The sequence below is a fragment of the Xenopus laevis genome, chromosome 8S (assembly GCF_017654675.1).
Source record: "Xenopus laevis strain J_2021 chromosome 8S, Xenopus_laevis_v10.1, whole genome shotgun sequence".
NCBI classification, from domain to species: Eukaryota; Metazoa; Chordata; class Amphibia; order Anura; family Pipidae; genus Xenopus; species Xenopus laevis.
In genome coordinates this window covers 90,557,735-90,568,749 of record NC_054386.1, presented here as the reverse complement: position 1 = coordinate 90,568,749, position 11,015 = coordinate 90,557,735, and the positions used below count along the sequence as shown (strand labels likewise).

General features: G+C 39.3%; 1 pseudogene; it reads left to right on the top strand.

Moving 5' to 3' along the window:
- The first annotated feature begins 713 nt into the window (after window positions 1-713).
- Window positions 714-9,139, top strand: LOC108704434 (annotated as a pseudogene).
- The last annotated feature ends 1,876 nt before the right edge of the window (window positions 9,140-11,015 follow it).

The following is an 11,015-nucleotide window of genomic DNA, read 5'->3' as shown; positions in this document are numbered from 1 at the left end:
AAGTTTTTCCCAAAAAAATTAGATTATTTACTCCAAATAGGTTCTTGGAGGTCCCCCATAGGCTACAACAGCAATTTGGCAGGTTTTAGACAGCGAATGGTCAAAGTTGAATTTTAAAGAGACAGTACATGACACATTTCGATATTCGGATTTTCAAATTTTTTTCAAATTCAAATCGAATTTGGACTATTCCCTAATCGAAGTACACAAAAAATAGCTCGAAATTCAAATTTTTTTCATTCCAAAATTCACCTCGATCTTTGATAAATCTGCCCCCAAATGTTTAAATGTAGGCAGAGCAGATTTATCAAGGGTCGAAGTGAAAATTCAAAGTAAAAAATTTTTTTAATTTCGAGCTATTTTTGTGTACTTCGAATAGGGAATAGTCCAAATTCTATTCAAATTTGAAAAAAATTTAAAGATGCGAATATTATTCATGTACTGTCTCTTTAAAACTTCAACTTCGACCATTCGCCATCTAAAACCTGAAGAATTGCTGTTTTAGCTTATGGGGGTCTCCTAGAACCTATCTGGAGTCAATTGGTGGACTTTGAAAAATCAAAGGTTTTTTTTGAAAATACTTCTAATCGAATTTGATCGAATACGATCTTACTTCGATTCGAACAATCTAATACAGCCTATTCACCTGCAAATGTTTTAATTTTTTTTTTAATAAATTTCGGTTGGTCTTTTTTTATTTGGATTTCGAAGTTATGGGAGTTCATAAAAACTCGCATTACTTCGAAATTCGACCCTTGAAAAATCTGCCCCCAAGGTAAGAAGACCCAAATGGCGGAAAGTTATCTGTTATCCGGAATAACCCAGGTCCCAAGCATTCTGCATAATAGGTCTCATACTTATACTTGTAATTAGACAAACATGCTTAAACAACACAGTGGAGAATTGCAATGTTTCAATAATTTTATTGTATTCTTACAAGTCTCAAAAATACAATTTTCATTAAATTTCAATTTTGAGCCTAATGGATTATGTTGTGCTTTAATTAATATGTCATAAAGAGACATTATGACACATGGTTGGTGGTTGAGAGGGGAAAATAAGCCGTTTTGTTCATAATTACAAAGAACATGCTAAATGAATTTATCTACAAGTACATGTACTAAGTTGTGTTTCACGTCATGTCTTATTAAATTAAATTACAAAATATGAAGTCAAAAAGCTAATTCATTAAGGTTTTGTTGAAATGGAAAAAGCTAGCAAATAATTGCTGAAATAGCTTATAAAGCAGGAATAGTTCTAATTTCTGAAACATTAATCGGCTAATTAAATTTTTTTTTTTAAAAAAAATTGACATTTGTGAGTTTTTTACAGTGTGCTTATTTGTTAAAAAATCTGACTATTAAAAATAACCCAGTTGAGTACAATCATGGAAAAAAAAATCTCGAATACCTCAAATATAAAGGTTCATCCATTTAATTATTACACCCATATTTTTACATAGAAAATGAAAATGTGGGCGAATAAATTTGCCAGCGAATTTCCATATTTTTCCGCAGCAAATAAATTCACAAAGCTGGCGCGACAATTCGCAAGCGTCAAAAATTTTGCACACCCACCGGAAAAGTCACTCTCGTCAAAACTGTCGCACATCAACATTATTTGGACGCCCATTGACTTTAACGCTGGTGTCAAAATTGACGCAGGCGTCAAAATTCGCCTTTCGGTTCGTTTTTTCGCCAAACTGGTCAAATACGACCATCGCTGATCTTAATATTTAATCTTAACAAACCTTTTGAATAAAAAAAAAAAAAGAGAGGGAGAAGAAATAGAGTATTTGTACTTTTAAGCAGGGAGTGCCCAAAAGAACTCCAGCCAGGAGAGAAAAAGGAGCTTGAAAACTCAATTTTAGCTTTATAATAATAAAATCATTGAAAAACAGTTTGTAACCCTGTCTACGTACAAATTAAATCGCAGGCAATGGAGCTTTTTTCAGATGCCCACTCTTTTTGCACAGCTGGACCAAGCACAAAGGCTCGGGGAGTGATTCATACAAAACTGAAGAACTAGAAGCATTACAGTTGGCTAAGCCCATTTTAAATACTTCAGTTTCTATAAATGGAAAAAGCTCACGTTCCTCTGCATCAATACGAACTGTATTTCAAACATATTCCAAATAACAATTTTCTTAGCTGCTAGCAGTGATGGGCAAATCTCTCCCGTTTCGCAAAAAAATTTGTGAAACTCGAATTTTGATGCCCGTGTCAATTTTGACGCCCGGATCAAAGTCAATGGGAGTCCAAATACTGTTGACGCGCAATGGTTTTCACGCGAGCGACTTTTCAGACACACATTCAAATTTTTGACGCCGCAGAAGTTTCGCAAATGTATTTGCCAGCAGCGAAACGTGGAAATTGGCCGCAAATTCATGTCTGACAAATTTATTCACCCATTACTAGCTGCTAGCAAATGAGGAGTTAGTTGTTTAAATGAGAAGAAAAGTCTTAAATTAAGTAAGCTTTATCAAGGACTATATAAATACACCAGTAAACCCTCAAAGCAATGTTACTCTGAGTCCTCTGTCAAAAGAACCACAGCATTTCTTTCCTTCTATTGTGTACACATAGGCTTCTGTATCAGACTTCCTGTTTTCAGCTTAAACCTCCAGGGCTGGGGCTTGAGCATGCTCAGTTTGCTCCTCTCTCCCTCCTCCTCTCCCTGCTGTAATCTGAGCCCAGAGCTATGAGTGAGCAGAGAGAGAAACTCAGGCAGGAAGTGATGTCACACCAAGCTAATATTTTTTACTTCCTTGTTTTGTTCGTTGTTTTGTGACAAAAAGTCACATGATTTCCCTCCACCACTAATTTGCATATGCAAATTAGAATTTAGATTTGGTTTGGCCTGGAAGAAGGATTCAGGTGAATCTGAATCCTGCTGAAATACTGAATCCCTAGTTCTTTCTCCCTCAATGACTTATGGGGGCAAATTTACTAAGTGAAGTGATTAGTGCTGGCGAAAATTCACCAGTGAAGGAGATAGACTGTTGCAATACTTCGCACTCTAACGCCAGGCGAATTTGCGAATGGACGTAACTACGCAAATTCACTAAGATGCGGATTTTACTGAACGTTACCTCTTGCGCCAGACTTGCCTTCGCCACCTCAGACCAGGTGAAGTGCAACAGAGTAGATAGGAGTTCCTTGAAAAAAATTAGTACATTTTCCCTAAAAAACGCTAGACGACTTTTCCGTTTTTCAGGCTGCAAAAGATTTTTTTTAGGATACGCGTTTCCTAACATATGGCACATAAACTATACACTGGGCTCATGTGTAGGGCAATATAACAACTCTCTTTTATTTTATTAAGATTCCCTGGGCTTGTAAGGTAATGTATTTGTCGCAACATATACGTCCATTGAAATTTAACTTCCCTTCGTATGCAAATTCGCCAAACTCTTGAGGTATACAGTAATCTATTTGTGGAAAATGTCTGACTAGCCTTTGGTAGTTTTGTGTCATTTCTATAGAATGAATTGTGGCCCGCATTACCAGAAATAGTTTTTTCAGTCTGGCTTTCCTTGTTCACAGACACGCCTCATTCCAAATGTTTCCGGACGTTCAACCATAGCCCTCCTAAACGTCTCAGGGTTAAGTCCAACGCAGCCAGATATGAGCCGGCACAGAGTGCACAAGACCTCTCTCAGCTACAAACTCCCTCCCCGTTTCATTACGGCCTCTGCTGCCTCCTCTTTTGGCCCCTTCACTCCCTTCTATGACCGTACCATTCTCTCCCACCCCTCAGAGCTATTGGATTAATGGATATGGAAGCCTTTGGTTCTGTTTTCCCAAACTTGATTTTAGTTACTTACCACCCCTTTGAAAAAAATTACGCTCAGAATCACTATATTATGCTATATATTCAAAAGTGTAGTGATTGTTTAATAAACACACTAAATAACCTTTTGTATTATTATTATTAAAGGAGTATTCAACCCAAAAGTTAAACCCAATTTGTTCTCATAGAAATGGCTATGAAATAGGCCAAGTGTTTAGCAGCATGAGGGCCCACTGACACCTGGGCCCACCGGGAGTTTTCCTGGTATCCCGGTGGGCCAGTCCGTCACTGCTGCTGGGTTAGGGCTGCGAAGGCCAGGTAACATATAGCGAGCAAGCCTACAGGCTGCTCACCTAGACCAGTGGTTAAAGGGGACCTGTCATCCAAAAAAAAAATATTCATAATCCTATTTTATCACATCAGTCCAGCAAAATGAACTTTAATTACACTATATAAATTATCTGAATCTTGTTTCCTTCATTCTGGGAATTCATAATTATAGCAAGTAGGCAGCCGCCATTTTGTGGACACTGTTATTAAGACAAGCCTTGTATCATCTCAGAATCTTGTTTGTGCACCAGAATGGGGGACCTGATGTCCATCCCCATGCCCTGGCTACACAATTAAATGGTAAAGAGAATGGGGGAATGTGGGGAGAGCAGTGACATGTAAGAAGTGCTGAATGGAAAGTGAAAGTAATTGTCTGTCCCGCCTCTATGCCCAGGGCATAGAGGAGGGGCAGACAATATTTGATTGACAGCTGAGATTTTTAAATGAACTTACAACAACTATAAATGCTTTAATAAAAAATAGAAATTGGATTTCATGTTTAATTTGAAAAGGAGTTTTATCATACAGCTTTTTGTGTCTGGGTGACAGGTCCACTTTAAAGCATTGAGCCAGAAACCCAAAGGTCCCTGCCTCAAATTCCAGCAGAGCCTAACAGCAACACCCCTGAATATGTAAGTATGTACAGCCTATTATCAGAATAATTTTGACCTTAAGGAACAGTTTATTGTAAAAATACAGACTGGGTAAACACTGTAGATAGGCTGTGCAAAATAAAAAATGTTTGTAATATAGTTATTTAGCCAAAAATGTAATGTATAAAGGCTGTAGTGACTGGATGTGTAACAGAACAGAACACTACTTCCTTCTTTTCAGCTCTCTAACTCTGAGTTAATCAGCGACTTTAAGGGGGGCCACATGGGACATAACTGTTCAGTGAGTTTGCAATTGATCCTCAGCATTCAGCTCAGATTGGTCACTGATTGGTTACTGCCTGGTAACCAATCAGTGGAAACCAAGAGAGCTGAAAAGCAGGAAGTAGTGTTCTGGCTATTATGTTACACATCCAGTCACTCCAGCCTTTATACATTACATTTTTGGCTAACTAACTATATTAGAAACATTTTTTATTTATACCCAGTTTTTATTTTTACACTGAACAATGCCTTTAAGTTTGGACCCCTTGGTTTGCCCCTTCTTATTATTCAGGTTTGCACTGCCTGTCTTACAGATATTATCTGCATAAATTACATGTAATTTGAATTGTCACTTGTTGGGCTTGTCGGATTTGCTCCATAATTTGTAACAAATGTCTTTGAAAAATGACATGTACTTTTCATGCACCAAAAGGTGATTGAAGAATCACAGCTTTACAGCCATGTAGACTCACAGCCTTATACTCGCATCAAGAATCATATAACTGAAATGTTGCCCCAGATGCTGAGCACATGTGTTAAACTCTTGTCAATATAATAAGCAATGGAAATAGCATTAAAATATCCCAATAAGTGCTCACAGTATTAAATGAGCCCTGTACACACACACTCACAGAATTGCAGGAAATGATCCATATGATTGGCCGCAGCTTTCAAAGATCAATTTCTCTTGAGGGTTAATTACGTGTATCCCTTATAAACGCAGTGCACTCATACATCTCTGCTTAAAAGTCTTATCAAACTGCAGTTTTATGGAGATTATTTTGTTGTGTTCAGCATTTATATTCTTTGAGCATAAAAGAGTACATTTTGAGTGGCTGTTCCCATAAGCCAAATGGCACGTGCTCAGCATTTACTAGCATTATCCTATTCCTTCTAATGGCCTTTTGATGTTAGTTGTTTGCCAAAAAATTCTAATATCACACACCCAACCTCTTACTCCCACCGATAAATCCGACAGTGATAATGCAGTCTTCCATTAAGAGCCTGGAGCAGCTGTAAGTTTCATTGCCAAGACCCTACAAATCACACTGGCCTCTGACTCGCAATAAGGTGAAGTAGGGTTTATAAAAGAATTGTATGGGCATTTAATTTCATGTGTCTATAGGGAGCACAGGTGTAAGGTGTTGATAGTCTCCAGCCTCAGTATCACTCAAGTGTGTTATGATCATAGTGAATAAAAGTTTATATTGGGATATAAATTATAGGCATGCGAGTGCTATCTCTCATGTTGTGTTGAAGGCGCTAGGGTTGTTGTAGCACTGCAAGAAAACAGAATTAGGAGGCTGATATTAAAGGAGAAGCAAACCGAAAGTTAAAAAACCCTACCCTACATAGACCCCCCTCCCCCAGCCAAAGTGTTACCCCGGGCAAATGCCCCTAAGTCTTTACTTACCCTTCCGTGCAGATTCTGTCCAGTGGAGTTCACGGGCACCATCTTCTTTTCTTTGGTAATCTTCGGAATAAGACCGACAGAAGGGCGCATGCGCAGTCGGAGCAATTTTACTGTTTCGCGACAACCACACAAAATCGCCAAATCGCCGGTCTCATTCCAAAGATTACCGAAGCGCCTGAAGATGGCGCCCATGAACTCCGATCCTTGAATCTGCACCGAGGGGTCAGAAAACGTTAGGGGAATGTAACGACCACGTTGTCAGGAACCTTGGTCGGTGACTGTACCTTGTGGACGCACAGGAGGACCCTGTGGGATCCGGTGTTCAACGACGCCCTTTTGCGGCCCCCGGCTTTCTGCTGCGGAATCCAACAAGGAAGTTTGAAAGAAGTCCATAAGGGAGGGACAGCAGGATTTAGAGAAGGCGTAGTCAATACAGGTGAAGAGTTCAAGGCAGGGGGCAGAAAACGTAGTCGCGGGTCAGGCAGGAGTCAAAAACCAGGAAATCAGAAGTTAGTATAACTCTTGAGCAGGTACAGATAAACTGAAGCCAGCTTGGGCACTTGCAAAATGGTGGACTGGCCTTTTAAAGATATCTTGGCGACAAAATTCAAAATCGGCGCATGAAGATGACGTTGTGATCACGCCTGCGCACTGGCTAGCAAAGAGAGACGCGTCTTACAGGGAATTTGCCTGGGGTAAGACTAAGGCTGGGCAGAGGAGAGAGGGGGTCTATGTAGGCTAGGGGGTAGGGTTTTTCTTTAACTTTTGGGGTTGCTTCTCCTTTAGGAAAGGTTTAATTGCTTAATTTTTTGTTAGGCTGGAACAGAGACTGGAGGATCTACAGGGTCCATTTGACTTCCTACAGAAAGCAGCAGATGAGCTGAATCCACGTCTGGCTCTGCAGGGAGATTCTATGGTGAAACAAGAAGGACAGAGCGAGGCATGGAAATATCTGATGGAAACCAGGTGAACAAAATAATACGCACTTCAGAAATAAAGACCAAGCACTTATTCATCATGACAATCTCAGATTAGAATTCCAATAAGAAATAGCAAATCTCAAGGTTGAAGGTAGGGCACATATACTCATAGTTAGCATATTGCTCATATACACGTGTTCCTTGTAAATAACTTCACACCTTTCTTATATTTTCTCATTTTCCTTTATGGAAAATGGGTAGTTCATCTTAAAATGTGCGTTTACTCTGATGTTTGCCTTCGAAAGAAAACATCTAACTGGCTACTATGGGTTTCCAGACCTGGTGCACATTTTACAACTGTGCATAAGACATTCTCTGAGCAAATAATTTTAATTTGACAATAATAATTGATAATAATAAACACTGAAAATAAGCAACCCCAAATCACAGCAGTGGTAAGGCGGCAAGAACTTATGATGCAAGGCAGCAGTTGGGTGCTATTTCATCTCTACTTGAGCTCTATGTATGTGGAGAACCTTCCTTTGTTTGGTTAAGCTATTTTGGTCCCTTGAGCAAGTAGAAAGCAAAGGTCCAGACATTTCATTGCCATTTACTCTGGACCAGATTTTTCACTTGAAAAGGTTACAATACACATGGCAAGAATGAGCTATTTGAAGGTCTATGGAGAGCAGCCTACAAGGAAACAAGGGAGAGAACCTTAAACCAAGTTTAGGATGTCAACCCAAGCAGAAGAAAAACATTTTTGACTCCAGATGTTGGTGCATTATACATACAAAACCCCAGTGTACCCAGTTGGTTTGGGAATGTATCAAATCCGTAATTTTTGAATTAACCAAATGCCAAATTCGGAGTCAAATATGGAACCACAGCTAAAATCAAATTTGTGTACTTAGATTTGCACATCTAGTTTTATCTGGGAAAAAAATGATCAGTTTCCATAGAGTCCAAATCCTGCAAAACTGCTCGGCTTCAACAAAATCATGGGCTAAATATTGCATTCTAGGTGCCCCTATTGGTTATGGGCAAATAAAAAACTACAAGTGCTTGTTTTGTTGTTTATGTGATAACTGTACACCACTTTGCATGAATATCAAAAGTGCAAAATGAACCCTTTTTACCATTGCTCCAACATCTTTCCACCACTGGATCAGGATCTCTTGTTTAGTTATACTGTGGATGCCCTGGGTCTTTCTTGGAGAAAGACCTGCCAAGACTTGCTTCCATACTTAAACTAAAAAGCCTGAATGAGAAAATAAAGCAGGTTTACAACACTGTTCTAAATAATCTGCGTCTCTCAGAGGACAATGTGAAGTCTCTGAGCATTTTTCTTATCACCTGCTACTTTGGTGCAACTGTCTACCCCAGGAGGAATGTAAACCCTTGGCAGGGACGATTAACCACAAGATTGGCCTTGTTGTTGTGAGCAATCAAGTGATGCAGAGAAGCTTTAACAATGTATTGCTAGCAACAGAAAAGAGCATCAAAGATAGCATTTGCGCCTGGCGAAGTGGTGCGAGGGGTGACGCTGGCAAAAATTTGCCCCAAGTGTTATCTAGCCTAAAAAGTGAGGGGTGCTGCTTTCTTGCTCCTATGTCATATGAACATGTATTGTATGTTGCTTCAAAGGAAAATGTACACAAGCCATAATCTCAGGACATACTGTATCTCCTCTACAGAGATGTCATCCAACTCCATGTCATGAGGGAGATAATGACGTGGTCCTGGATTTTATTAAGCCTAAATTCCTTTTCGCACTAAAGGGTAACTTGAAACAAAGTCTTAAATAGACTCAGAGTGGACCATTCTCTCCTTCTTGACATGTGGTTGGTTAATGTTTTGGTACAGTCTAGGAATAAACCTATTGTGATACAGGAACCACCAGAAGATCTACTGCAGATCAAATGAAGAGGATATTAATTTGTCTAAAATTATTAAGATGCAAACTCTGTATCTCCAGAGACAAGATGATGAGCACATGTATCAGCTGTTGGGCTAAGCAGGCACAAGACTGGTGACTTACACTGGGCAATGGAAGGACACCCAATGCTGGAATATCTAAGATATAATTAGAATGTGTTCTTTTACTCTGTGTACATAGAAAAATAAGATAACTGCCAAATACCCAGCCTGTTCTTGTTGCTCTCATAATTTGCTCACTGCAAATCACTAAATACAAATACACAGTAAGGACTCAATGCACTTTGTATGTTGGGCCCAGCTTCCCTAGTTTGCTGCCCTACCTCTTCAGTACTCATATATAGTGATGGCGAATTTATTCGCCAGGCGCGAATTAGCGGCGAATTTGCGCGATTCGCCGCCAGCGAATAAATTCGCGAAACGCCCGTGAAAATTTGCGGAAAAAATTCGCCGGCGTCAACATTTTTTTTTCGGAAAAACGGACGCCGGTGTCAAAAACGGACGCCGGCGTCAAAAACGGGCGCCGGCGTCGGAAAAACGGGCGCCGGCATCAAAAACGGGCGCCGGCGTCAAAAACGAGACGTTTCGCGAATTTTTCGCCGTTTCGCGAATTTTTCGGCGAAGCGAAACGGCGCAAATTCGTCCATCACTACTCATATAGACTTAGCTACTGTGTTAACCATCATTTTAATATGTTTTCCAGAAAGCTCCGAATTACAGAAAGGCCATTTCCCACAGACTCCATTATATAGTGAATAAAGTACCCCCTCTTGTAAAATATAAGGATATTATAAGTTACCGAGGAGTTTCATGACCCTATAAAAACACGAGGCCGAAGGCCGAGTGTTTTTATACAGGTCATGGAACTCCGAGGTAACTTATAATATCCTTATATTTTACAAGAGGGGGTACTTTATTTATTATAATACACAAATTTCAGTGAGTCATGTGACAGAAATGACATCAGAACTCACCTTTTATAACTGATGACATCACTACTCACCGTTTATAAGGATATAATTTACAAGATATTCATGGCTTTTGTGTATTATAATGAAATAATCCACATTTTTAAAATATCTCTGTAATAATAATAAAACAGTAGCTTGTACTTGATCCCAACTAAAATATAATGAATCCTTATTGGAAGCAAAACCAGCCTATTGGGTTTATTTATTGTTAACATGATTTTCTAGTAGAATTAAGGTATGAAGATCCAAATGATTGAAAGCTCCGTTATCCGGAAAATCCGAGGTCTCGAGCATTCTGGATAACAGGTCCCATACCTGTGGGATCTGCTCTGCCATTTCACACCTTCTGTGATTTTAACAAAGTGGCACTAGGTGGCAGCATTGTCTCATAAAGCATCAGCCACAAAGCGTCTATAAATATGATAAATGTTCCAGGATTATACAGCTGTCAACATTAACATGCAGGAAGCCTGATCTAAGAGGGATTTCTTTGATAAAGTGCTATGAGACCGGAACAAGGGATTGCTATAGCATGGTGGAAGCAAGAGGTGGTAAATAATATCATTGCCATTAATAATCACTACACCAGTTTCCATTCATTGCAGCATCATGGCTGGTAGATTTTGTATTTGTTTTGTGCCATAATAAAGACAGATTCTGTAAGACGTCACAGCTACATATCTATATACATAACTGTATTTCACACATTTCTGTTGCACTAGATCTTTCCTAATTTACAGATCTAACCAACACTTGGCATCTCCCCAGTCCTTTT